Here is a 26,592-nt window from a genome sequence, read left to right on the forward strand (position 1 = left end):
TTGGCTGCTTGTTCTCGGAAGCCAGTGCCACGCTGTGAGAAGCCTGAGTAGCCCCTGAAGGAGCCTGTTGGAAAGGAACTGAGGCCCTGGCCCTCGGTCCCAGCTGAACGTCCAGATGACAGCCAGCACCAGCTTGCTGGCCACGGGACTGGACCATCCTGAAAGTGGCCCTCCCAGCCCGGCCAAGCTCCCCAGCCGTCTCGATGGAGCAGAGACAAGGGGTCCCTAGCCGAACTACAGACTCGCGAGCAGAACGGTGCACTGTGTCAGGCCGCGGAGTGCGGGGCGGAGTGCGGGGCGTGTGCTGGCGGCGGCTCTGGAGCAGCACCTGGGCGGGAGGGAAGGCAGCGCTGTCAGCGGCCATGCTGATTTCACGTCCGCCGATCCGGCTTTGGATGCCCTTGCCGCCCTCTTTCCCTGCCCAGACTCAAGGAAAGGGAAGTCTCTCAACTCTGGGCTCTTTCTAGAGCATCACGATTTCTCCAGTCTGGGTTAGACTTACCCCAAAGGAAGAAGCAGCAAATGTGTCCTGGAAGTGCCGCCAAGCCTCCTGGGCTGCGTGCACTTTGTGGGCTGGGAGGAGGCTGGAGACACGGCTTCAACATGTGTATGTCCACTGTATATGTACAGAGTACATGGAGCCCCCATGGGGAAGGCATTTCCTTCAAGAAACAGCCAATTTATAAGGGAAGAAAATCCACAATCAACTATGACGGGGCACAAACCACCCCACCAAAAATGTTCTCACAAAACCTTTCCCCAAACACGTAAGAGAGTCAGAATGAGACGTGTGAAAAGGTCAACTCAGCTTCTAATAAAAGAACAGGATCCTTAATATTCAGGGAACACCTCGCTGACATCACAGGAAGAACAGAGATGTGCCCGTCCAGACTGCCCTGTACTCTCCCAAACCGACAGGGAAAGGCTCATAAGAAGGTTCCACGCTTTACAGCACAAGCCCACCAAGCACCACCTCAGCCCGGCGGGCAGGCCAACGTCAGCAGCGATGCGGTCGCGGCGAGGTGCCCTCGACAGCCCGGCGGCACGTTCCCTCTGCGGGTTCCCTTCCTCCAGCCTCCAGCCCCGGTCCAGCAGCAAGGACACTCACAACCCAGCCAAGGGACATGCCAGAGAACACAACACTCCTCACAGGTGTCAGGCCATCCGAACGGGGAAATCGGAGCAACTGCCACAGCCAAGAGGCACCTAGAGACACGACAACTCTGTGATGTGGGTCCTGGGACAGGAAAAGGACAGGCGGGGAAAAGGAAGATGATCTGAATAAAGAACGGACTTCAGTTAATAACAATGTATCGGTGTTGGTTCCTTAATTGTGACCCCTGTGCCATGGCCATGTGAGAGGTTAGCCACAGACGAAACTGGGTGCAGGGCACACAGAAACTCTCCGTGTGTGACCTATGCAACTTTTCTGTACGCTTAAAGCCACGCCAACGTTCAGAAAATGCAAACAACGTCTGCAGAGGTGAGACAGCGGGACAGTGTGGGGAGCATCCCACGCGGTGGGTCCCGGAAGGAGGCTTAGTGGAAGGGAGGTTTGTGGGCATCCCTACCAGCACCCTGGGAGCTTCTGCACCCACAGACCCACTTTGGGTCCTACTTGGAGAAACAGACAGGAACAAAATCCCATGACTCTCGCTGCATCTTTCCAGATTCCATCTGAGACTCACCTGTTTTTAATATTCATAGAATCAGTGTGGCATTTGGAGGTGAAATGGTCAGGGAGTCTAACAACCTAAACAGGTGGTGTTTTAACCTGTTCAAATTCCCACTGAGGGGTCAGGGTGGACGCCAGCACGTGATACAAACAGTGACGACCTTCTTGACCATGAGCAGGCTTCATGGAAATGAAAGCTTACTCATCATCCCCCTCGGGGCTGGACTGCCCTGACCCTGGCACACGGAACCCAGAGAAGGTGCTACACGGATACGCCCGTTCTCATGGAAAATTCCTGCCCACACCCCTTTCCTGCGAGGAAACCCAACTTGAACTGTCACTTTGTCTTGACAAGGTCAGGGTCCCTCATCTCTTGTGGACAGACTCGGGGTGCCCTGCCCAGTGGTCCCAGGCCACTCTGTTCTTATCCATATTGTGGCCCGTGTCCCCACAGAGCCCTCTGTCACAGGTGTGGGCGGAAGGCGTGGCCTGGGGGCCATAGGATGGAGGTTCAGTCCCTGCGAGTTGTGGGGCCTTAGGCAAATTAGCTAAGCTTTGTTCTCCTCCGCTGTACAATAAGGATGATAACTCCTCACTTTCGGGTGCTTTCAGGGATGGGAACTAGACTAAGAGGCAGAGAGGCCCCGCACAGTGCCAGACACTCAACGGGGTAACTGTGGTTTTAGTTTCTGCTGCATTTAGGGGACTCCCTGGGGCTGGGAGGTTCTTGAGCACCAAGAGCCCCAGAACTTAGTTTACTGTGTGACTTGTACTAGGAGCACAATATTTTCTGAAAGATGTGAGAATAAAAGAATTCTTAACTAAATAATTCCATGCATTTGAGTTATTTGCAGCTGAATGCTTACCACAAAATTATAGATGTTATTTCTTTGACGACAATGTCAACAGAAAGCAGGCAGTAATGTGAGCCTGGTGATGTGACAGTGTGTGTGTGTGTGTGCACACGTGTGCATGTGTATTTATCTAATTTTCACTTTGCTTGTTTCATAATTAACAACCGGTTCAGACAAACATGCCCCGTGTGACAGAGAGAGGCAGGAGGAGGCTGAGCTGGAACCGCTCCCCGCACCCCCAGAGCCTCTCCCATGCGGTACCCACCACGGCGAGTTCCGATCCTAGTTACCTAAGCAAATTGGCCCTCATTTCCTTCCACCGCTCTAAAGGGCTGGGTAAGAGTGCTTGCCAGGACTTGGGTTTTAGAGATGAGTCCCAGCACAGCTTCGTGGTCCAGGGTGCGTGCTCTGGAAGGTTCTGACGAGAGCCATAGGGAAGCAGGACCCGCAAGAGGACTTCCTGTTGGGAGGCAGGCCCATCGAGGGCCGGGGCTGCCCTACAGAAGCCCATGGTGTCCCCTATAAGCCCGATAAAAACGACTCCCCAGGGCCTGCAGACCCATGTCTTGGGGTCTGGCCCCGTGGGTTCGTCAGCGAGCATGAGAGGAACTTGGGACTCGAGCCCTTGGAGAGTCCTTGGACCTGCCCAAAGAGGTGGAGGCGCCTGACCTGCGCACCAGCCTCTGTCTGCCCTTTCCTCCCAACTCTCAGGAGCCCAGAGAAGGGAAAGACAAGGTCCTGGCCTGTCGTGCCTGAGTCACTTACATAAAAGGAGCACTGGGGCTTTTCACCCACCCTCGGGGCGCTGACAGTCTGAAGCGTCATTGCCAGCCCCCTCCCCCTCACAAGGAGCTCGAGGAGAGGCGGTGGTGAGCAGGGACAGTGCAGCATCTGAGAGGAGGGTGGACAGGGCAGAGCCCAAGGGGAGGGGCTGCCTCGAGGGGGCTGTCTGCTCTGTCTGTCTGCTCTCTGGCACCCTGCTCGCCTGCTCCTGAGCCCCCAGCTTCTCCCTGGGCGTCCTGCAGGGCTGCTTGGTATTCTTGCCTGGCCCGCGGGCTGGCTGCAGGCTGCCTGGCACGGCCCCTGCCAGCTGCCAGAGGTTCACTGTCTGCTCCAGTCTGCCTGCAACAAAACGGCGCAGGCGACACAGCTGTGCATCCTGGCGAACGGGCCTCATTTCCCATTTCAAGGCAGGATGCCATACTCCACGGTATAATTTAGGTCTGGGGCATGAATCAGATTTCACAACTGAATTAGAGAATGTAGCCTTCTAGGCTGTGTGCTTGGGGATCAAGGCTTTCCACCCCCCTCGCCCATACTTCTCCCCAGTACTGATGCTGACACTAAGACTAATTCCAAATTTCCACTTACCGAGCACCTATATTTGCCAGGCACTGAACTGAGGATTTTTATATATCATCTTAATCCTCACAAAACTCTATGAGGTAGAAAAGAACAAATCTTAATCTATGTCCTATATGATTATAAGGGTATCCACCTCTACCTCTTTATTATTCTCTTTTGGGGTATAAATCTATGGATTTAGGTACCTGAATAATTCAATGTAAACTTGGAGGTAGCTTTCTGGAGGAAACACTAATAAAATCTTGTCCATGTCAAGCCGAGGAGACAAGGACAAACACAAAGAGTAGGAGAAAACCATGCACAGTGGTCTGTAATTCAGGACGAGGTTGAATGGAACAGACTTTATATTCAGCCACTTGACAGGGAGCCATGAAAGCTGGAGGAACCCAGGACTGCTTCCTGGAAGAGGAGAAACCCGAGTCCTCTTACTACCATTCCATCATTTGTTCATTCACACACTCAATGAGCATTTATTGAGGGTTAAGCAGGGTATGGCATCGTGTTTCCCAGAAAAACTGCCATCATGAGCTCAGCCAGAGATGGCTGTTATTACCTCATTCCCCACCACAGGTAATAAAACGCATATTGGCAGATAAAATCTGGGAAATTCTGAAAATGTGAGTTTATCCATGGGTGCATAATAACAACATATGTTTATTAAACATCTATTATGTTTGCAAGTAATTTACTCCTGCAAGCTGATTCCTCATAAGAACTTTTGTGAGGTGGGTCTTGTTCCCTAAAATTGAGGTTCACAGAGGTTAAAAGATTTATTCAAAGTCACACATTCAAGGGGAGCCAAGATGCAGACGTAAATATACTTCTGTTTTTCTTTACTCTCCTTCTCTGCCTCTTCTTTTCTACTTCCAGCTGTGGGCATTGCCAGCTGCAGAATCCCTTTAGTGGCAACGCTTGATGAATTCTGCTCCTGGTAGGCTCACCACCTAGCTTCTGCAGGCCTTAGCAAAGACAAGCTGATGACCACACAGAGTCAGGCTATTGAGGGCTAGAGCTGGCCGGGCTCCAGTCCAGGCACACAGTTCAAACTCTGCCTCTGCATCAAACCCAAGGCAATAATCAGGATCAGAACAGAAGCACATCCCTAAAAGGCTCTCACCCCAGGCCGAGCTTGGGGGTGGTGTGGAGACCACTACCACAGTCCAACTTGGGAGTGTGTCTTTGTAGAAAGGTAGATGCCCCAACTCCTAGGCAGGGGTGGGGAGAGGAGAGAGGAGGAAGCTCCTTGCCACCGAGATGTGCTTAGCTGTCCTCCCCTTACTCTGGCCGCAACTACCAAACTCAGGTGCCTCGGGCACACAGGTAAGTGTGCCCCTCCAATGTGTTCCAATTTCCTTTTAGAATCTAGAACATACAGTGTTTGAAATCTACAGATCCAGGAATTAGACACTTTGTAATAAAGGATGCTTTAGTTCTATTCTTCACCTCGCCTCTCTTTCTTGGAGCGGTACGGAGAGAAAACAGACATCGGAACAAGGTATACATGCACTCACTAGTTGTGTGACCTGACATCAGTTTACTAGACAAGCTGCCTATGTTGGGATTCTGTGGGTGCTTTCCATTCATTATCACGTTCTCTCACTGGTTCTTTCGATTTCGCACTGAGTTGGTGTAGGGGCCACTGAAGTCCACCACCCTGACTCCTCCTTCCACGTAGCTGGGTTTCTCCTCAGGAATTGCTCTTTGCTGAAGAGAGCTGCATTGCTCAAGGTTACAACACCCTCTGGGAAGCCTGCATCCAATGACTGATTCATGTGGTCCCCTTGCCTCAATTTGGGAGGACCACGTAAGGCCACCCAGCTGCAGAGTTCCCCGCTGGGTCAGCTGGGGCCTTCAGTGTGACTGCATTGCAACCCAGCATCTCCCCATGTCCAGCCTGATTCCCTTACTCTAAAGTACCTGGGACACAACAGTACCAGATACATAATATCTATCTGACCAATGTACCCACACCACCACAGGTCCTTTCTACAGCGTGACATCGACATTCACCGAGAGATGAAGTCTATGCTCCCTCCCCTTGTATCTGGGCAGGCCTGTGACTATGGCAGAAGTTCCACCATGAGCTCCTAAAGGTGACATGTACTAAGTCTAGATGCCCTGCAGCTGCCTTGCTGGGCAGATCACACAGGGCTGGAGATGCCCTGACTGGGCATTGAACCTGTGACCTTTTGGTACATGAGTCGACACTGAATCACACTGGCTGGGCAATAAAAGCATATTAAAAAAATAATAATAATATGAGAGGACTGATGTGACCCATCTTTTAATTACTGAATACCTCTTCCACTTTCATTGCTTCCTTTTGAGTGTGGTTCAGGGAGACATTTCTTTCTTTTTAAAATGAACTTTACTGATGTATAATTTATATGCAATAAAACCCACACATTTAGACTGTACAGATTGCTGAATTTTGACAAATGCACACAACTGTATAGCCACTGCCATAATCAAGCTATGGAGCATCTCCCTAGTAAGTTCCCTCCCATCTACAGTCAGATCTCCCCGACACCCACTTTAGGCAAAAAATGACCTCATTTTCATCACTATTGGTTTGTTTCATCTGTTCTAGATTTTTACAAAAGTGGATTTAGATACAATCTTTTGTATCTGTTTTTCTCTTAGTATCATATCTGTGAAATTTATCCAAAAAGCCATGAAAATTTGTCCATTTGCTGCATGTCAGTGGTTTGTTCCCTTTTTATCACTGAGTAGTATTCCATTAAATGGATATGCTCCAACTGGTATATTCATTCATCTGATGCTAAACATTTGTGTTATTTCTAGTGTAGGACTATTATGAATCAAGCTGCTATAAACATTTGTTTATAAGTCTTTGTATGAACACATGTTTTCATTTCTACTGAGTAAATACCTAGGAGTAAAACTGCTGGGACATATGGTAATTGTATACTTAAGTTTGTTAAAAATTGCCAAACTGTCTTTCAAAGTGGTTTACCATTTTGCATTTGTTTAAAATTTAATTATGTTGATTGAAATTGATTAATTGATTGTCTAGGTAATAAAGGATACTGGCACAATCCAAAAGTCAAAATGCAGAAAATAAATACAGTGAAAATCTCCCTCCCAGCTTCAACTCACTTGAAGGTGAGTGGTGTTACCAGTTCTATACGGACCTTTCAAGAGATGACAAACTTTCTTTTTTTTTTTTTTTTTATCCTCACCCGAGGACATTTTTCCATTTTTTTTTTGTTCAGGTAGAGTGGGAGGGAGAGAGAGGAACAGAGAGAGAGAGAGAAACATCGATGTGAAAGGGACACATCGAGTGGCCGCCACCCGCACAACCAACCAGGGCCGGGGACAAACTGCAACCGAGGTACGTGCCCTTAGCGGGAACCGAACCCGGGTCTCTCAGGACCACAGGCCGACGCTCTAACCGCTGAGCCAAACCGGCCAGGGCGAGATGACAAACTTTCACAAGCAAACACTTCACTACATTTCCCCCTCCCACTTTTCATACAGATGAGTGTGTACTGGGCACACCTTGCTTTACTTCCTTAATCATGTATCTTGGATTCTGTTAAAGAGCCATTTCCCAAAGTCCTTGAAGAACTCTATACCTACCAGGTGCTCTGTGAGAAAAGGGTTCTCAAATAAACTTGGGGAAACGCTGCATGCTTCGGCGACCTCTCAGAGATTCACAGTGCACGTTCGAGCCTCTAAGAGGTTCTGTAATGACAATTGTTTGAACTGAGAATCAGTTTTCTTTGCAGTACCACCCCTCTAGCATTCTGCAGAACGCGAATTCTGCAGAATACTCTTGGGGAAGCACTTAGCTAGGTCAGGAATCAACAAATTTTTTCTGTGAAGGGCCAGAGAGTAAGCATTTTAGGCCATATTTGTGGATATGGTCTCAGTGGCAATTACTCAATCCTGCCATTGTAGTGTGAAAGCAGATACAGGCAAGATGTCAATGAATGAGTGTGGCTGTTTTAATAAAACTTTATTTACAAAAAGAAGTGGCAGATTTCAGTTTTTGCCAATTCCTGATCAAGAACGTGGTAGGATTGCCCTGGCTGGTTTGGCTCAGTGGTTAGAGTGTTGGCCCGTGGACCAAAGGGTAGTGGGCTCGATTCCCAGTCAAGGGTCCATACCTGGGTTTCAGGTTTGATCCTTGGCCCCAGTTGGGGTCATGCGAGAGGCAACCAATCAATGTGTCTCTCACATTGATGTTTTTCTCTCTCTCTTTCCCTCCCCCCTCCTACTCTATCTAAAAATCAATGGAAAATATCCTCGGGTGAGGATTAGCAAAAAAAAAAAAAAAAAAAAGATGGGGAAGGTTCCAATGACCGTTTTCAAGTGTTTCTTCAAGACCTTCTGTCTGTGCGGCTCTCTCCCTACATGCCCCTTTCCCTTTCCCACCCCAATCAATCATCCCACCGAGAGGACAATGGGAAGGGAGGAGAGAAGTGGACCAAAGCAAAAAAAGAAGGTGGTGGTGGTGGGGGGGGGACGGGGAGGTGGGAGGGAACTGTGGGGAAGGTGTCCTGGAGAAAAACAAGCATGACTAGAGGCTGACTGAAGTCGTCCAACCTGAAATGTCCTCCCTACCCGCTTCTCTGCTCCTCTCTGTGCCCAAAGCATCCCCTTGGAGCACAGGGAAAAGGGCATCTTTGCTCCACATTCTCATGGTCCATTTGATTAAATCAACATCCAGTGGTGGAATGGATGCCTTTGGGTTCTGGGCCTCATGCAGCATCTCCATCTGTAAGACCACGGAATCCCCACGTCTCCTTCACAACTTCCCCTTCTAGGATGTCATGACATCTGTTGTTCACGGCAAAACCATCTGAGGGTGCACTGGCTTGTGGCCAGACTTGTGATCCTGGGAGTGAATTTTATGTTTTCTCATGCTAACAACGAGACACTAGATAAATAGTTATCCAAGGAAATTCTAGCTCTTTATTTTAAGTACCATATTTCATTAAATATAAGAAGAAACATACTGTTTTATATACTACTAAGTGAAAATAATGCCAATTAAACTATGACAATGCTTTCTTACATTTTCGATTTTTATTCTATAATATTGAAAGAGCTCCTTTAGCGTATCTAGACACTTTTATTGTGTATCTTCACACATCACACGGTGTGCAACCGCCAATCCTTTTGCAAGCATCTCAGCAACAAAACACAACACACTTCCAACGGCTTTGTGTCTTCTTTAGCTCCACTGAGAACTCGGTTGTTGTTGGACTATGGGTGGAGACCATTCTTAGAATGATGAACATTTGTCCCACAAACATCAAGATTCTATTTTGCTGCTCTGCTTTGATGCCCTCTGCATCCAAAACGATTTTTTGTTTCAATGATGAGTCACACTGAATCTTTGTGAAGACATTATAAACAGCGGCTAAATATGCATAGTACCAATGATGCATTTGCCCCAAATGAGAGATTACGAGATGAACTACCACCAACATTCCCTGTGCTCGGACAGTAATAACTATGTCATGAGTGCTACGTGGCTGACAGAGACCATAGATGCATCCTGATTTCAGACTCAAAGTGAAAAGAAGTTTTTCCAACAGTATAAGCCTAGATGAAGTCCTGCTTTGGAACTGGATCTAGCAGCTAACTTGTAAAACAGTGGAGGGTGGAAAGGACAGGGACTCGGGGTGAGACAGGCCTGGGTCTGCACCCCAGACAACAGACTCAAAGTTCCACCACCGACAGGCGGCCCACGGCATGGCGCGTTGCTTTCCTACTCCCAAACTTTAGCAGGTACAGAAGTGTCCAACTGCCTTGAAGTGCAAGACATTGTAGCATTTTGCTTCATTGCAACCATTTCAAACGCTGTGTAGTTGTGGAGTGATGTTCGGATACTGTCAGCTGAGTATCTGCGTGGGGTGGGAAGGGGTCTAACAACGGAATTCTCACAAGCTGTCACTGGCGTGACCCACAGAACGGTAACTTCATACTCGCCCTCCCTGCCGTGAGCGAAAAACGATCTTCTGGTTTACATACTAAATTATGCTCGAGAATGTAGTGTGCTGATCATTTTAAAGTAAGAAAATAAGACTTGAACTATAGCTAGTTTTTTTTAAACATGTGCTTAGCACATATGCCAAAGAAATGTGTAAAGGAAAAAGCAAAATTAGAAATTTATATCTGTGTAAAAACGGTTATATGACATTTAAAGTAAGATCTGACAAACTACCGCTACAGTTAGGGAGGCTGCTTGGCACCTGAACCGGTTCTCCGGGCTGGGGTTGCCAGGCTCCGCTGGGCAGGGCGGGGCTGCGGGGCGTGGTGAGGCGCGGGCACGGCCGGGATCGCAGTGCCACACTACGGGCCGCCTCTCGGTGGTGGAACTTGGACTCTCCTGTCTGAGGGTCAAACCCAGGTCTGTCTAACCCCAGCGCCCTGTTCTTCCCACCCCCCACTGTTTCACAAATGTGCTGCTAGAACCCAGTATCAAGACGTTAATATTCCTGTTCTGTACCGCTCACTGTATTGCAGCAAACAAGCTCCCTGCCAGAGCTCCCCTGGAGACGGGCAAGGGAAGGGTGTTCTGGGTGCCAGCTCATCCTTCCGTGCCCCTCGAGCGGGCAGGAGTCTGCGAGATCCTGCCCAGGCTGCTCGGGTGGCTTCAGTGAGTCTGAACCTCCAGATGCATCCCCAGCTCAGAGTGTCGCTGGCACACACCTGGCGTGGTGTAGGCCACGCTCCCAGCACAGACATGGGCGGCCACAATGATGTAATTCATTCCTGACATGTGCCTTTCATGCCTTCAGAAAGGTCTCAAGGTGGTCTGCAACAAGATGGACAGATATGAGTCTTGTAGCACAACACTGATCAGTACTTCACAGAGGAATCCGACGAGGAAATGAGCTGAAACGGAGGGAGAAGCAAGAGTCACCTGAGAAATCCCACAGGGGTCACCTGCCTCCTGTGGTCTCAGTGCAGAGCAGCCTTACATCAGTGCTGGCCCAGACCGTCAAGGAGCACAGTCTGGGAGAGTGCACGTGACTGCCTGGTGCTTGTGAAGGCAAGTCTGGGGAAGGGGTTGTATGATTAACCTGGATGGTAGGCAGGACACAACACTGTTCTGTTTCCGAAAGGGAGAGCCCAAACCCAGCGCCTGGAAAAGACGAGATTCTCGGCTGGCTCCTAGGCTGCTCCACGTGGGCGAGAAGCGAGCATTTCTTCCAGATGTACACCCTTTCTCCCAGTTCAGCTCTCACCCAGTACTTCTCTGTCAATCTGGAAGCATGCGGACGGCAGAGCTGGGCAGACCCCACATGCCCCCCTCACGGCAGAGTAAGGCCCTAGCTGACGGAGTCAGGGACGAGAAGACTGCACAGGGAGAAGCGGATACAGCAGTCCTCCGCATGGGTCCCCTGGCTTCCAGTCCCCCAAGGGGCAGGATCTTTCTGCTACCTGAGGTCACACCAGATGCTTGTTATGTCACTGCTCTGGTAGGCTTGCATCTTACATCATCATTTTGGAAGAACTAAGACTAACAATGCATATGCTTCCATTTAAGAAATCCATAGAACGGGCTTTCCTCACTCTTAAGCCTAAATAAGCATCAGATTGCGCTCCATATCTTCAATTTCATGGGGGTTGGGTGGGTGGGTGAAGGCAGCGTCATCGTACCCCACTATCCCTTGAACAACATATCTGTCTCCAGCTTTCCAGTATTCTGGAAAGAGATTACTCCATTAACCCCAGCACTCCATTCTGCTGCTCAAAAGTATAGTTGGCTTCCTTCAGTTCAGGGAGAAACGTCAAGATCAAGATCACATAAGTGGTAAGTGGCAGGGTAGCAACCTGAACCTAGGTGTTCTGATTCTGTTCAGACTATGACTCCCCATCATACACGAGGATGCACAGTAGCACCTACAATTTCTAATCCAACTGAAGTAGCTAGATTCTGTTTTTGTTTAACCACTTATATTAATATAACAATTAAGTTGTAAATAAAATGCTCAAAATAGTTCACAAGGTTATCCAATGATGCCATCTCAAAGCTTAGCTTTTAAGATGACACCCACTTTGTATTCTAGGGCATTTTTTGGATGTATCTAATAAGAAGTTCTCAACCTTGGCTTCTCACTAGAATCAGTGGGATTAAAACTCCCCAGATGAATCTAATGTGAAGCCAAGACTGAGAATCACTGATCTAATAATAGCTGCGCACTAAGTCTTCCCCTGCGGTCTGGTAGCCTGTCTTGTTGGCAGGAGCCTGAGGGGAGCTGGAGGTGGTAGAAAGAGTGAGGTCTGTGGAATCAGACAGATCTTAATTCACATCGAGGTGGCCCAGGAGAGGGCTTTCAGCTGTGTGATCTTGGGCCACCTGATCCCCTCTTTGTCTGTAAAACGGAGACTGTATGAAGATTTGCTGAGATGATATATAAAAGTTCTCGCAATGTCTGGTACAGTCCTTTGGCTAATGTTATTAACCCTGAAGGGGTCGTCTTCCTTCCTAGAGCATCCCAGTCTCTAACCACCCTCTGCCTTCCCCAAGGGTTCAGAACGAAGGAACAAGGAAGAACACGGGACACAGAGAGCATGTCCAGGAAAGCCCAGCATGCTGGAAGTTCAGCAGCTCCTATAGCCTTGACTCTTTCTTTCTTTCTTTCTTTCTTTCTTTCTTTCTTTCTTTCTTTCTTTCTTTCTTTCTTTCTTTCTTTCTTTCTCTCTCTCTCTCTCTCTCTCTCTCTCTCTCTCTCTCTCTCTTTCTTTCTTTCCATTTTATTGATTTTTTTTAGAGAGAGGAAGGGAGAGAGATATGAGATAGAAACACGATGTGAGCAAACCATCAATTGGCTGCCTCCTGCACACTCCCTACTGGGGATTGAGCCCAAAACCCAGGAATGTGCCCTGACCGGGAATCAAACCAGAACCTCTCAGTCCATTGGACGGCGCTCAGTCCTCTGAGCCACACCAGCTGGGCTGGCCTTGACTTTCTAAAACAGGCACCTGAAGGTGGGGGAGGACACCCAGGGACGTACAATTTCAAGGAGAGGTAGGGACAGTGGAAGAACTTTCCTTGAAGACCATGGTTTCTTACAAGCATGCTGAGTTTGAAATGAGCAGGGTCCTCTGGGTGACTGAAAATCAGCTCCTCCCCCTAGACCCAAACATGAAGTCACCCTGAGGGTCTAATGGCAGCAGAGGCCGCAGACCAGGGCTGACATGTCTACTTTTCAGGGCTTCCAGAAAACCAGCACTGGAAGGAAAAGCCAGTCAGAAGTCCAGCCTTGCAGGTGAGGGAGGTCACGCTTAAACCACAGTGACGCCGGGGCTCTCTCTTTCCACGTACACTCCCCACCTCAGTAAAACTAATGGTCACAATAGCTGGTTTGTTTTTTTATCCTCACCCGAGGACATTTTTCCATTTTTTGTTCAGACAGAGCGGGAGGGAGAGGAACAGAGAGAGAGAGGAACATCGATGTGAAAGGGACACATTGAGTGGCTGCCACCCACATGATCAAGCAGGGCCAGGAACAAACTGCACACAAGATACATGCCCTTAGCGGGAACCGACCCCGGGTCTCTCTGGACCGCAGGCTGACGCTCTAACCGCTGAGCCAAACCGGCCAGGGTCACAATAGCTGTTTTAAAATTCTTTTCATTAGATTTGGAAAATAGCACACAAAAAGAAAGTCCCGCTGAATCCCATTATTGCGAACATTTATCAATATGTTGATTTGTTTTTATAATGTCGCCTTTTGCATTTGACGATGCAGTGGATATTGTGCCACTTAGACCTGCTCTTCAAGGCTGGGGCTGAGCTCCTTCGACCGGGGTGCTGGCAGCTGATGGCCACAGCTGTATCCCGCCCCCAGCGTCTTCCTGAACAAAGGACCCCTCCAGGGTGAACCCACATCCAACACCTGGTTGATATCATGGTACAGAGGTCTTGGTCTCAATTTGGGACAACTCTGAATCCCCATCCCCCCGCCCCCCCCACCCCACCCCCCACCCCCAGCTCCCGGCAGTGGGCTGAGCGCTCCGTGTTCGCTGCAGGGCAGCCTGCCTGCCTCTGTGCTTCCCGAGCCCTCAGGGCCTGGGCACTGAGCCACCACAGTGCAGACAGACACCCCTTCCTGCTGCAGATCCTGACTGAGAAAGTCAGATGAATTTATTTGCAATTTACTTTCATATAATGTATGTGGTGAAGCTCTAACTTATTTTTTTCCCCAAGTACTCAATTAATTCTCCGGGTACCACTTACTGGATTATCATCTCCCCAGTTGTTGGGCTGCTACCTTTATTATCTTTTACATTCTTAAATATACTAGAGACTTTTTCTCTTAAATATACTAGAGACTGGCTATCTAGTGTATTTCTCTAATTTGTCTGCTTTTGGTACTTGTAACACAGTATTCTAATTTTCTTTCTTTCTTTTTTTTTTTTTTAAACCCCCACCTGAGGATATTTTTCCATTTATCTTCAGATAGAATGGGAGGGAGGGAGGGAGACATATCGATGCGAGAGACACACATCAATTGGCTGCCTCCCGAACGACCTTGAGCAGGGTCTGGGGACTGAATTGCAACCGAGGTACATGCCCTTGACCGGAATTAAACCCATGACTCTTCAGTTCACAGGCTGACACTCTAACTGCTGAGCCAAATCAGCCAGGGGGTTTTAATTCTTTTTATTTTTTATTTTTCTTTATTGATTTTTAGAAAGAAGAAGGGAGAGGGAGAGCGACATAGAAACATCGATGAGAGAGAACATCGATTGGCCGCCTCCTACATGACCCCCACTGGGCATCAGGCCCACAACCTGGGCATGTGCCCTGATGGGGAATCTAACCAGTGACCTCCTGGTGCATGGGTCGACGCTCAACCATTGAGCCACACCAGCCGGACATAGTTATTATATTTTTAATGACATGTTTTGGTTCTTGCAGAGACAATCCCTTCTCATTACTCTTATTTTAAAAATATGTCTTTATTACTCTTGCCTGTTTTTACTTCCATATGAACTTGAGACTATTTTCTATAGATTAATGAGAAATCTGTTATTAGAATTTTGATTTTGACTAATTGGGGAAATTTGTGCAATACCAAATCTTCCCTTGAGATAGAATTTGATGTCTCTATTCTTTCAAGTCTTCTTTTATGCCCCTTAGTGACGTTTTATAGTTTTCTTTGTTTATATATTGGCCATTTGGTTACATTCAGCTTTGTGTGTATATGTTTTGCCATTAGGAAATAGTTTCTCTTATGTGTTCTAAATGTTCACTGCTGAAATGCAGAGAGCTATTTGTTTTTTATTAACTTACTTTATTGAGGTATAATTTACACATCGATTGTGAAGCAGGCAAGGACATTCTTATTACTGCTGCTATTCAACACTGCCTAGCTAATGCAATAAGGCAAGAAAAGAAACAAAAGGCATACAGATTGGGAAGGAAGAAACAAAACTATCTGTTTGCAGGTAACATGACTGCCAATGCAAAAAATCCCAAAGAATCTACACAAACAAACCAAACTCCACAGAAAGTAACAACAAAAACCCTGGAACTAATAAGCAAGGTTAGTATCTATAAAAGTCAGTTGCTTTTCCTATATACCAGCCATGAACAATTGGAATTTGAAATTAAAAACACATTTATATTAGCATCCCCTCTCAGAAGAAATATTTAGGTATGAGTTTAACAGAATATGTACATGATCTACACATAAGAAGAACTACAAAACTGATAAAATAAATACAAGAAGATATAAATAAATGGAGCCAGTCCACGTTCACAGATGGTACAGAGTGACAACCCTCAGAAGAGGGGGTGTTGAGGGGGAAGAGATAAACCACAGAACTTCTATGCATGTATGTGTAACCAATGGACATAGACAACAAAGCTGGGGATGGGGTGAGGTGGGTGGGGAGGAGGGTGTCAATGGGGGAAAAAGGAGAAACATCTGTAACAAAAACAAATTAATAAAAATAATTTAAAAAAAAGACTCAAGACTGTTATAATGTCAGTCTTCCCAATTCAATCTATAGATTTAATACAATCCCAATCAAAATCCCTGAGCAAGTTATTTTGTGGATATTGACAAAATGATTCTAAAGTTTATATAGAAAGACCAAAGACAAGAGCCAGTACTAAAAAAGTCAAAAGACTGCCATCACCCGACTTAAAGACTTACTATAAAGTTATAGTAATCAGAACAGTCTGGTACTGGTGAAAGAACAGACAAACTGATCAATGGGACAGAATGGATCCAGAAACTGAACCACACAAATATAGTCAATTGATCTTTGACAAAAGAACAAAGGCAATTCAATGGAGAAAAGATTGTATTTTTCTTCAATAAATGGTGCTGAACAAACTAGATATTCATATGCAAAAAATAAATATAGACACAGATCTCAACATCTTTCAGAAATATTTACTCAAAATGGGCCACAGACCTAAATATAAAACACAAAATTATAAAACTTCTAAAAGTTAGCATAGGGGAAAATGTTGGTGACTTTGGGTTTTATGAGGAGTTTTTAGATATAACACAAAAAACACAATCCATGAAAGCAAAAAATAAGTTGAACTTCATTGAAGTTAAAAACTTCTACTTTGAGAAAGATATTGTACGAGAACAGAAAGCTACAGACTGGGAGAAAATATTTACACAGATTTTCCCCTCCCAAAATACAAGCAAAAGTTTATTTAGAAAGTCACAGAGGTAGAAGTGAGCCGGCTGGAAACAAGTTACAGAGGCAAAAGAAGGGCCCTTGGAGCTTAGAGAAAAGAAAGGTACAAAGAACACACCCAGGGGGAGGAGAAGGGAAAAGTGCTGGCGAGAGAGAGAGAGAGAGAGAGAGAGAGAGAGAGAGAGAGAGAGAGAGAGAGAGAACGGAAAGGCAAGGGTGTGTTCAAGAGAGAGAAAGAACATGCAATAGGTCCTTCCTTTTGAGGGGTTTTATCTATTTTCAAAATTGGGGATGTCTTATGAAGAACTTGAACTGAAAACATACAAATAATATCTTTCAAAACTCAATAAAAAACCAATCCAATTAAAAAATGGGCTAAACATCTGAATAGCAACATCACCAGTGAAGATGTACAGATGGCATTAAGCATATGAAAAGATGTCCATCACATGTCATTAGGGAACTGCAAATTAAAACAATGAATACTACCACGTACCTATTAGAATCTATAAAGTCCAAAAAACTGACAATACCAACTGCTGACGAGGATGTGAAGAAATGGTAACTTTCATTCATTACTGGAGGGAATGCAAAATGGTACAGTCACTTTGGAAGACAATTTGGTGGTTTCTTAAAAAGCTAAACATATTCTTACCATATGATCTCACGACTGTGCTCCCGGGTATTTATTTAAACAAGTAAAATAAGTAATGTCCACATAAAAATCTGCATATGAATGCTTACTCATAATTGCCCCAAACTGGAAGCGATGAAGACATCTACCAGTCGGTGAATGAATACAGAAGCTGTGGTACATCCATACAAGAAATTATACTCAATGATAAAAAGAAATGAGTTATCAAGCCACGAAAGACATGGAAGGGCCTTAAGAGCAGATTGCTAAGTAAAACAAGGCAATCTAAAAGGCTACATATGGGGTGTGATTCCAATTTACATGCAGTAAAGTTCACATATCTTAAATGTGCAGTACACAACCATTAATCAGCACTCCAATCAAGATCCAAAACATCTCTGTGCCCTCAGACACTCTGAACTTCTTTTCAGGCAACACTCCCTCCCAGAGCAACTGCGGTTCTCATTTCTATCACCAGTGATTCGTCTGTTCTTGAGCCACATATAAATAGAATAATTAACCTATTAACTTTGTGACTGTATACTTTACTAACATCTCTTCTTTGTTCTACTGGCTTAGGATTTTTCAGGAAAACAGTTATTCCTAGAAACAATAATTTTGTATTACTCTTTCCTAAGGTTCTTACTCTTTTATTTTACCTTTTATTGCATCCATGTGAACATCCTGAATGCAGTTAGGTTATCTACCTAACGATGATTGTGGCAGGCATCCTTGTTTTCATTCTGGTTTTAATGGAAATGATTATACCTAATAACAGTTATTGGTGTTAAGAAAATATCTTTCTGTATCTATTTAAGAGTTTTATTTTAAGGAGTAGATATTAAATACTATCAAATATTTTTTTTCTGTAATCTATTGAAATGGTCATTCAACTACTCTCCTTAGATCCCATGGTTTATATTAATAGACACTAACAGCAATCCATCTGCACATTTGAATAACTCTCATATGATGCTGACAGAACTGTTTCAGATTCTGTATCTCTGTGCATGATTAAGACTGGTCTGTAAGTTTGGGATGTGCGCATGTTTTAAGGCATCAAATTAGGTTTTGGTAACTGGGTTACACAAACTATGTAATACAAATTGAGGCATTTAAGTGTTTTCTGTGATCTGGGCCACTTTCTATAGCATGTGAAATATTTGTTCATTAAACTTAAAAAAAAAAAAAGCCCATTTGTAAACAGTAAAAAACCATTTTTGGAGATAATTCTTTGATAATTTAAAAATTTGACTGCTTAAAAATGCTTTCCAAGCTTATAGTTATATCTGGTTTTCTCTGTAATTTTGTTTATAATTTTCTGGAAATTGTGAAATTTTGTTGCATTTTCACACTAAACACATAGCACAAAGTATATCTGTGTTTAGAAACTTCCTTATATATTATATACTTTTTTTATACCAAATTTTGTTTAGTTTTTCCTTTTTAATAGACTTATCAAAGGCACACATTTTATTATTTTTCAACAATCAACTCCTGAATATATTCCTATGTGATTGTTTTTTGAATTTTCAGTTATACTTCCCTTTCATTTTTTATTTTCCTCTTCACTCTTTCTTTAAGTATATTTTTGCTCTTTTGATTTTTTTTGAATAAATTCATAGTAATTTATTTTCATCTTTTCTCATTAAATGGAAGCTTTCAAAGCTTTGAATTTGCTGTCTGAATTGAGCCTGAAGGGTTTTTGTTTGTTTGTTTGTTTTGGCTTTTACACACAGAATTTATTACCAATATACCTTCCTTCAACCTTTACACATGCCTTGACCATTTCTATAAAATAATATATTTTAATCACCTTTCAGCCACAAGCTTTGACATGTAGTTTTTGCACTGCTATGCAAATTGTATTCGAACTTTTCATTTTCTCTAAACCTAATGCTTAAGATTTTAATAGCTGTGAGATTTTGGTTTACATTATTATTTTCTATTTCTAACCCTAGCTTTAACTGTACTAAAAATTTAAATTTTTGAATTTATTGGGGTTTTAAACTTTTTGGTCCAGTATAGAATAATTTTTAAATAAACAATCCATGGATATTTGAAATGAAGATTATATCATCTGTAGGGCACAAAGTTTGATATATAAGCTGTCAAGTTGACCTTATTAAGCATATTTAAATCCTGTTTATTTTTGACTTCATGATTTACTGAAGATTAACTATGGCATGCTAATTTTTCTAGTTGTTTCTTTCCAGCTTTTCTTTGTCTTCTAATAGCTATTGCTCTCTCTTTCTATGTATGTGGTAGTACATTATACATTCATTGTAGATCACACCTTCCCCCAAACAACCCTCTTTATCCAAACGTTTTCCCCTTGAGTTTTATTCTAACCAGTATTAATATTGCCACTCTTATGTTATTCTGCCTCTTTTATTTGCTTTTGTGATTTAAAATATATCTCTTCTTTATTTTTGTCCATTTTTTAAAACTATTCTTGTAATTGCAAATCTTTTGTTCACTATGTCTTAGGTGAATGAGCACATAGGTGTATTTTGTTTTAGATGAAAGTGTTCGTTGTCTAGTAGAGGATTTGAATCTATTGGCATTTATTGACATAAATGTTGTTAGGTCTTATGTCTCTCACCCTATTTTATGATTTGTATTTTGTTTGTTGTTTTAGTATTTCCTTACTCGCTTTTTAAAAAAATATTATTTTATTGATTTTTTTGAGAGAAGAAAGGGAGTGATAGAAACATCAATGTGAGAGAGAAGCATTGATTGGCTGCCTCCTGTACATCCCCTACTGGGAATCGAGCCTGCAACCCAGGCATGTGCCCTGACCGGGAATCGAACCAGCACCTCTCAGTCCATAGGACGACTAAGCCTATGTCATTAAGCCACACTGGCCGGGATGCTTCTTTGTTTCTAAAGTATACATACTGCTGTGTTCTGCTATAATTATATTTCTCTAATTACCCATGCCAAACAGGAAACTGAATCTCTCTCACCTTTGCACCAGTCCTACTGAAAATGGGATTGTATCAAGTCGGATGACTACATCTATTTCCGTTTCTCAACAACTGTACTTATTTAACAATATGTTTCAAAAAATTAGCAACAAAAAATGTCAACTGCTCTTCATTATTCTACTAATTCAGCTATTTTCAATCGGTGTGCGGCACACAGGTGTGCTGTAAGAGTTTTTAAAACATGCAGTACCTGACTACTTAGTTAGGGGAACTGACCTCTTTTCCCTTCGACTGTCAAATAAAAAATGACAACAGTCAACATAACAAAAGCCATTCAGTGTGAATATCCTGTCTTGAACCATTAATATATAGGTCACAAAATAGGGTTGCATCTTATTGCTCATGTCTCATAATAAAGTTGCCTCTGATTGGTTAATTCTTGGTACCAGAAATCCTTATATACAAGTGTAGGCCCCTGATTTTTTCTTTTTCTTTTTTTAATTAATTTATTTTTGTTACAGATGTCCCCCCCCCCCCACGCTGCCACTGATTCCCTCCTCCCCGTCCCTCCCTGCCCTGTCCCCAGCTTTGTTGTCCATGTCCATTGTTCATGCATACATGCCTATAAGTTCTGTGGTTTATCTCTCCCCCACCACCCCCTCTTCTGGGGATTGTCAGTCTGTACCCCACTTCCACATCTCTGGGACTACCCCATTCCTCAGACTGTTATGTTCATTATATTCCACAGATAAGTGAGATCATGTGATACTTGTCTTTCTCTGTTTGGCTTGTTTCACTTAGGATGATATTTTCCAGGTTCCTCCATATAGTCTCAAAGGATAAGAGATCTTTCTTTCTTACAGCTGCGTAGTACTCCATTGTGTATATGTACCACTGCTTTTTTATCCATTCGTCTACTGATGGACACTTGGGCTGTTTCCAGATCTTAGCTATTGTAAATAGTGCTGCTACAAACATGGGGGTACATATATTCTTTCTGATTGGTGTTTCAGGCTTATTAGGATATATTCCTAGAAGTGGGATCACTGGGTCAAATGGAAGTTCAATTTTTATTTTTTTGAGGTAACACCATATTGTTTTCCATAGTGGCTGCACCAGTCTGTATTCCCACCAGCAGTGGACTAGAGTCCCCTTTTCTCCACACCCTCGCCAACACTTGTTGTTTGATGATTTGTTGATGGCAGCCATTCTGACAGGTGTGAGGTGATACCTCACTGTTGTTTTAATTTGCATCTCTCTGATGATCAGAGATGTTGAGCATTTCTTCATATGTCTCTTAGCCATTTGTATGTCTGTTTGGAGAGGTGTCTATGTAGTTTCTCTGCCCATTTTTTAATTGGGTTCTTTGTCTTCCTTTTGTTGAGTTGTATGAGCACTCTGTATATATTGGAAATTAACCGCTTATCTGATATATCATTGGCAATTATGCTCTCCCATACGGGGGTAGCCTTCCTGTTTTGATGATTGTATCTTTCTCTGTGTAGAAAATTTTGAGTTTGATGTAGTCCCATGTGTTCATTTTCTCCTTTGTTTCTATTGCCTTAGGTGATGTATCAGTGAAAATTCTGCTGCGTATGATGTCTGAAATTTTGTTGCCTACAGTTTCTTCTAGGATTTTTATGGATTCATGAGTCATATTTAAATCTTTTATCCATTTTGAGTTTATTCTTGTGTAGGGTGTAAGTTGATGGTCTAGTTTCATTTTTTTGCATGTAGCTGTCTAATTTTCCCAACACCATTTATTAAAGAGGCTGTCTTGACTCCACTGTATGCTCTAGGCACCTGATTTTTTAAAAGGTCACTTTGGAGTAAAAAGGGCAGGCAGTTATTATTATTATTTTTATAAATCAATCAAAATTATAACTATTTTTTGTCAGATTGGCAAAAAATATATTTTTTGGTGAGCTGCAGAATTTTAATCATTAGATTAATGTGTACCATGAGATGAAAAAGGCTGAAAATCACTACACTAATTGAATTTTATAACTAGCCCTAGTGCCAGGGACACTGTGTATCAGTTATACTTAACATGTCATTTAAAAATAAAACTGTTTGAGGACAAGCAGAAATGAGCAGATTTAACCCTATTTAATTACCATAAAAGAACTTGGTCATAGTTTCCACATTCTATTTTCCTCTATTAAAGACTGAAATACTAAGTCAGAGCCCCTTACTATATATAGATTCAGATTAGCCCCAGGAAAGAGAGATACCAAGAATTCCTTCTCTCCCAGGACCGTAAGTCACCAACCCTATTCATCGCTCCACTCCTGCTGGACAGATCCCGTCAGTGTCCTCCCAGGTCCACGACTTTGTTCTGGCTCCTTTCCCACACTCATAATGAGCTTTTCCACCCATCCATTTTTTTCAAAACCGGGCTCAAATCTCACTGATTTTTCTGACAACCTGTTTCTCAGAATAGCCAAAAAAGTGAAAGTTGTTCTGCTTATTGGATCTCTTTTTTTGTCTTATAATAACTATTGTATGTGCCAAGTGTCTCCTCAGTTTGGTTATGGAATCCTTCAGGACAGAAATACTGTCTTGTATTCCATCATGGGATTACTTGATTTCATGGGTGGAAAGAACTTCAGAACTCATCCATAGACTGAGGGCCAGGAAGATCCGGGTTACACTGCTCGATCCGAGTCCCGTTCAGGGACTTTCAGAAACTCACTTCTTCTCTTTGGACCTGCGAAATGAGGAAGAGCTCCCAAGTCACTTCCTAAGTTAATATTCTATGACTCAATATGGCTAATAGTCATTCTGTGAAGAAGGAACTGAGTCACAGCCCAGAGAGAAAATGACTTGCTCAAGTTCATAGAGTTAATTAACGGCCAAAGTATAATTAAAAGTTCAGTTTCCTGATCCCCAGCCTGCCGGGAGCTACTACATAATGCCCTTTGACTCTCCCAACGCAGCACGGAATCTTGTTAGAATACATGCTCATTGAAAATACATGGATTGGCCCTGGCCGGTTTGGCTCAGCAGTAGAGTGTCGGCCCGCAGACCTATGAGTCTTGGGTTCGATTCCAGCCAAGGGCATGTACCTTGGTTGCAGTTCATCCCTGTGCGAGAGGCAACCAGTCAATGTGTCCCTCTCATTTCGATGTTTCTCTCTCTCTCCTTCTCACTCTCTTTGAAGATAAATAGAAAAATATCCTTGGGTAAGGATTAAAAACAAAACAAAAAAGAAAATACACCAATTGACTTACTAAGAGACTAAACTCCAGAAAGATACAATTGACCCAGAACTTTGATTATCCTTAAACACACTATTTATTTACTATAAAATTGTAGTTCCTCCTCCATTGCGACTCCCAGGCACTGATTCCTTTTCTGCCATGGCTCTAAATTTAACTTGGGGCTACAGGCATTTTCAAGTAAGGCTGATTATCACAGCACCAGAAGGATCTTGTTCTAACATCATTTCATCCACTCTCCTAGAGAGAGTCAAGCTGAGATGGAGATCTCTGGTCTCCGTGCTTCACTGTTGGTATCTCCTGCCACATACTCCCACTCTTTCAGCTTTCCCTGGCCCCCAGGGAATACTCCATCCCCTAGAGTTGATGGGAATGAATGTCAATTCACATTTGATGCCTGGATTCCAGAAGTTCTCTCTTGTCAATTTTTGTCATGACCACAGCAGAGTCACACAGTGCCTTTCCCAGATAGCCAGTATCCCTCTTCAACAGAGTTACTCCCAGTGGGATCTCTAACCAAGGTTAAATCTGCAGCTCCCTCAAATCTCCAAGAGATGAGATGATTCGTTGGAAACCTTTTGGCTCTCTCATGCAGTGCCCTGCAATACAAGGAGTGGCTGCTCCAGTGGCAAACTGGATACCTCAGCTCCCTCGAAGGACCCTGAATCATCTGGAAAGATCATGACTCAAAGCCCCAGGCTAGAAGCTGAATTCAAAGTTTCAGCACATATTTTGGACACAGATTGACTTCTGGTCCGGTCTCTTGGTTCCTGAGACTACCCATCCTCCTTCACTAGAATTCCCCTGATGAATATTAATAAGATTGTTTCCTGTGATTCTTGAGAGTTAATTAGGTTTGTGACCAGGGAAGTATGTGCATCATGGAACACATGGGGCTGTACCTCTGGGGAAACCAGAAGAGAAAGGGATGATAATCAATACGAGTCCTTGGGGGGCCTCAAGGATATGTAGCTTGCAGTCTATAAATGGAACTGATATAGTAGCTCAGGGCAGATTCCATATGCCTCCTGATCCCCAGAGGGTTCTGACAGACAAAGAAAGGCAGTATTTTGGCTCTTCAATCCACACTGCAGTCTGCACTGGATGTTCTGTTGATGGTTTTAGGAAGTAGAGTCATTTCTCTAGTTTCCCTGCCTCGATTAGAATGTTCCATCAGAGGAATGTTTCATTAGGATGGTAAATATCCCCATAAAATAGTCAACAGTGGAAGAAACCTATTAAGTCTGGATCAAATCCATAACCAGGAGTTTCTTTAGTCCAGCACTTTTTTCATTACCAATGATGACAGTGAGCATCCCAAAATAATGCCACCACCACAGCAAACAACAGTGTCTTCCTTTTAGCCAAATATCTTAGTAGCCTGCAACCTGATTTCTTGCAGATCTACAGTGTTTTCTTCCATATCTAAGGGCCAAGGGGTGTGTACCTTTTTATTACACAGTTCTATAAACCTATATAAAAGTAGGCAGAATAGCCTGGCCGGTGTGGCTCAGGGGACTGAGTGTCATCCCATAGACTGGGAGGTCCTGGTTCGATTCCTGGTCAGGGCACAAGCCCGGGTAGTGGGCTCCATCCCTCATAGGGGGCATGCAGGAGGCAGCCGATCCACGTTTCTCTCTCACACTGATGTTTATATATATCTCTCTCCTTTCCTCTTGCTCTAAAAAAAATCAATAAAAACATGTTTTAAAAAGTAGGCAGACACAGGGAGGCAGCCAAAATGAGGAGACAAAGAAACAGGTCCCAAATGAAAGAACAGAACAAAACCCCAATAAAAGAACTAAGCGAAATGAAGATAAGCAACCTAACAGATGCTGAGTTCAAAATACTGCTTATAAGAATGCTCAATGAACTTAGTGAGAACCTCAGTGAACTTAGTGAGGGCCTCAAGAGCATAAAAAAGGACCAGTCAGAAATCATGGATGCACAGTCAGAAATGAAGGAGGCATTAACTGAAATAAAGAATAAATTACACAGATTCAATAGTAGAGTACGTAAATCCAAGAATCAAACCATTGATTTGGAATATAAGGAAGCAAAAAATGCCCAATCAGAACAGCAAAAAAGAAAAAAGAATCCAAAAAAATGAGGATAGTGTAAGGAGCCTCTGGGACAACCTCAAGCGCGCCAACATTCGCATCTTGGGGGTGCCGGAAGGAGAAGAGTGAGAACAAGAAATTGAAAACCTGTTTCAAACAATAATGGCAGAAAACTTCCCTAACTTGGTGAAGGAAACAGATATACAAGTCCAGGAAGCACAGAGAGTCTCAAACAAGATGAACCCCAAGAGGCCCACACAAAGACACATCATCATCAAAATGCAAAAGGTTCAAAACAAAGAGAGAATCTTAAAAGCAGCAAGAGAAAGGCAGCTAGTTACCTACAAGGGAGTTCCCATAAGGCTGTCAGCTGATTTCTCAAAAGAAACTTTGCAGGCCAGAAGGGAGTGGCAAGAAATATTCAGAGTGATGAAAAGCAAGAACCTACAACCAAGATTACTCTATCCTGCAAAGCTGTCATTTAGAATCGATGGCCATGTAGAGAGTTTCCCAGACAAGAAAAAGTTAAAGGAGTTTATCATCACCAAACCATTATTATATGAAATGTTGAAGGGTCTTTTTGAAGAAAAAGATAAAATATATGAACGAACAAAATGGCAATGAATACACATCTATCAACAATGGAATCTACAAAACAAAACGAACAGGCAGAACAGAAACATTCTCATAGATACAGAGAACATTTTGTTGGTTGCCAGATGGGAGGGGGGTTGGGGGAATGGGTGAAAAAGGTGAAGGGATTAAGAAGTACAAATTCATTGCTGGTCTGACAAACCTCAAAGGGAAAGGGGTTGGGGGGTGGGACGAAATAAACTAAAGAACTTATATGCATAACCAATGGACACAGACAATAGTGTGGGAAAAGGTGGGAGGGGCGTGGGAGTGGGGAGGAGGGGTCAATGGGGGAAAAATGAGGAACATCTGTAATACATTCTACATTCAACAATAAAGATTAAAAACAAATAAAAAAATAAAAAAATAAAGAGGGCAGTATAACAACAAAAAATTTACTGCTTTTCAAAAGAAAAAAAAAGTAGGCAGAATATTATTATGAACTTCCATGTACGAAAAATTATCAGCAACTGGCAGTCTTGTCTCATCTAAACAGCCATCATCTTCCTTCCTGTCCTCCATTGCTCTGAAGTGAATTCCAGATATTATGTAATTATAACTTTTTT

At 43.6% G+C, this 26,592-nt stretch overlaps 1 protein-coding gene across 2 annotated transcripts in view; it reads right to left on the minus strand.

Annotated features, from left to right (window-relative positions):
- TMEM108 (transmembrane protein 108) overlaps positions 1–26,592 on the minus strand; it is a 288,400-nt gene that overhangs the window by 20,022 nt on the left and 241,786 nt on the right. The gene's annotated exons all lie outside the window — the stretch shown is intronic.

The sequence above is a fragment of the Molossus molossus genome, unplaced genomic scaffold (genome assembly GCF_014108415.1).
Source record: "Molossus molossus isolate mMolMol1 unplaced genomic scaffold, mMolMol1.p scaffold_m16_p_18, whole genome shotgun sequence".
Classification (NCBI taxonomy): domain Eukaryota; kingdom Metazoa; phylum Chordata; class Mammalia; order Chiroptera; family Molossidae; genus Molossus; species Molossus molossus.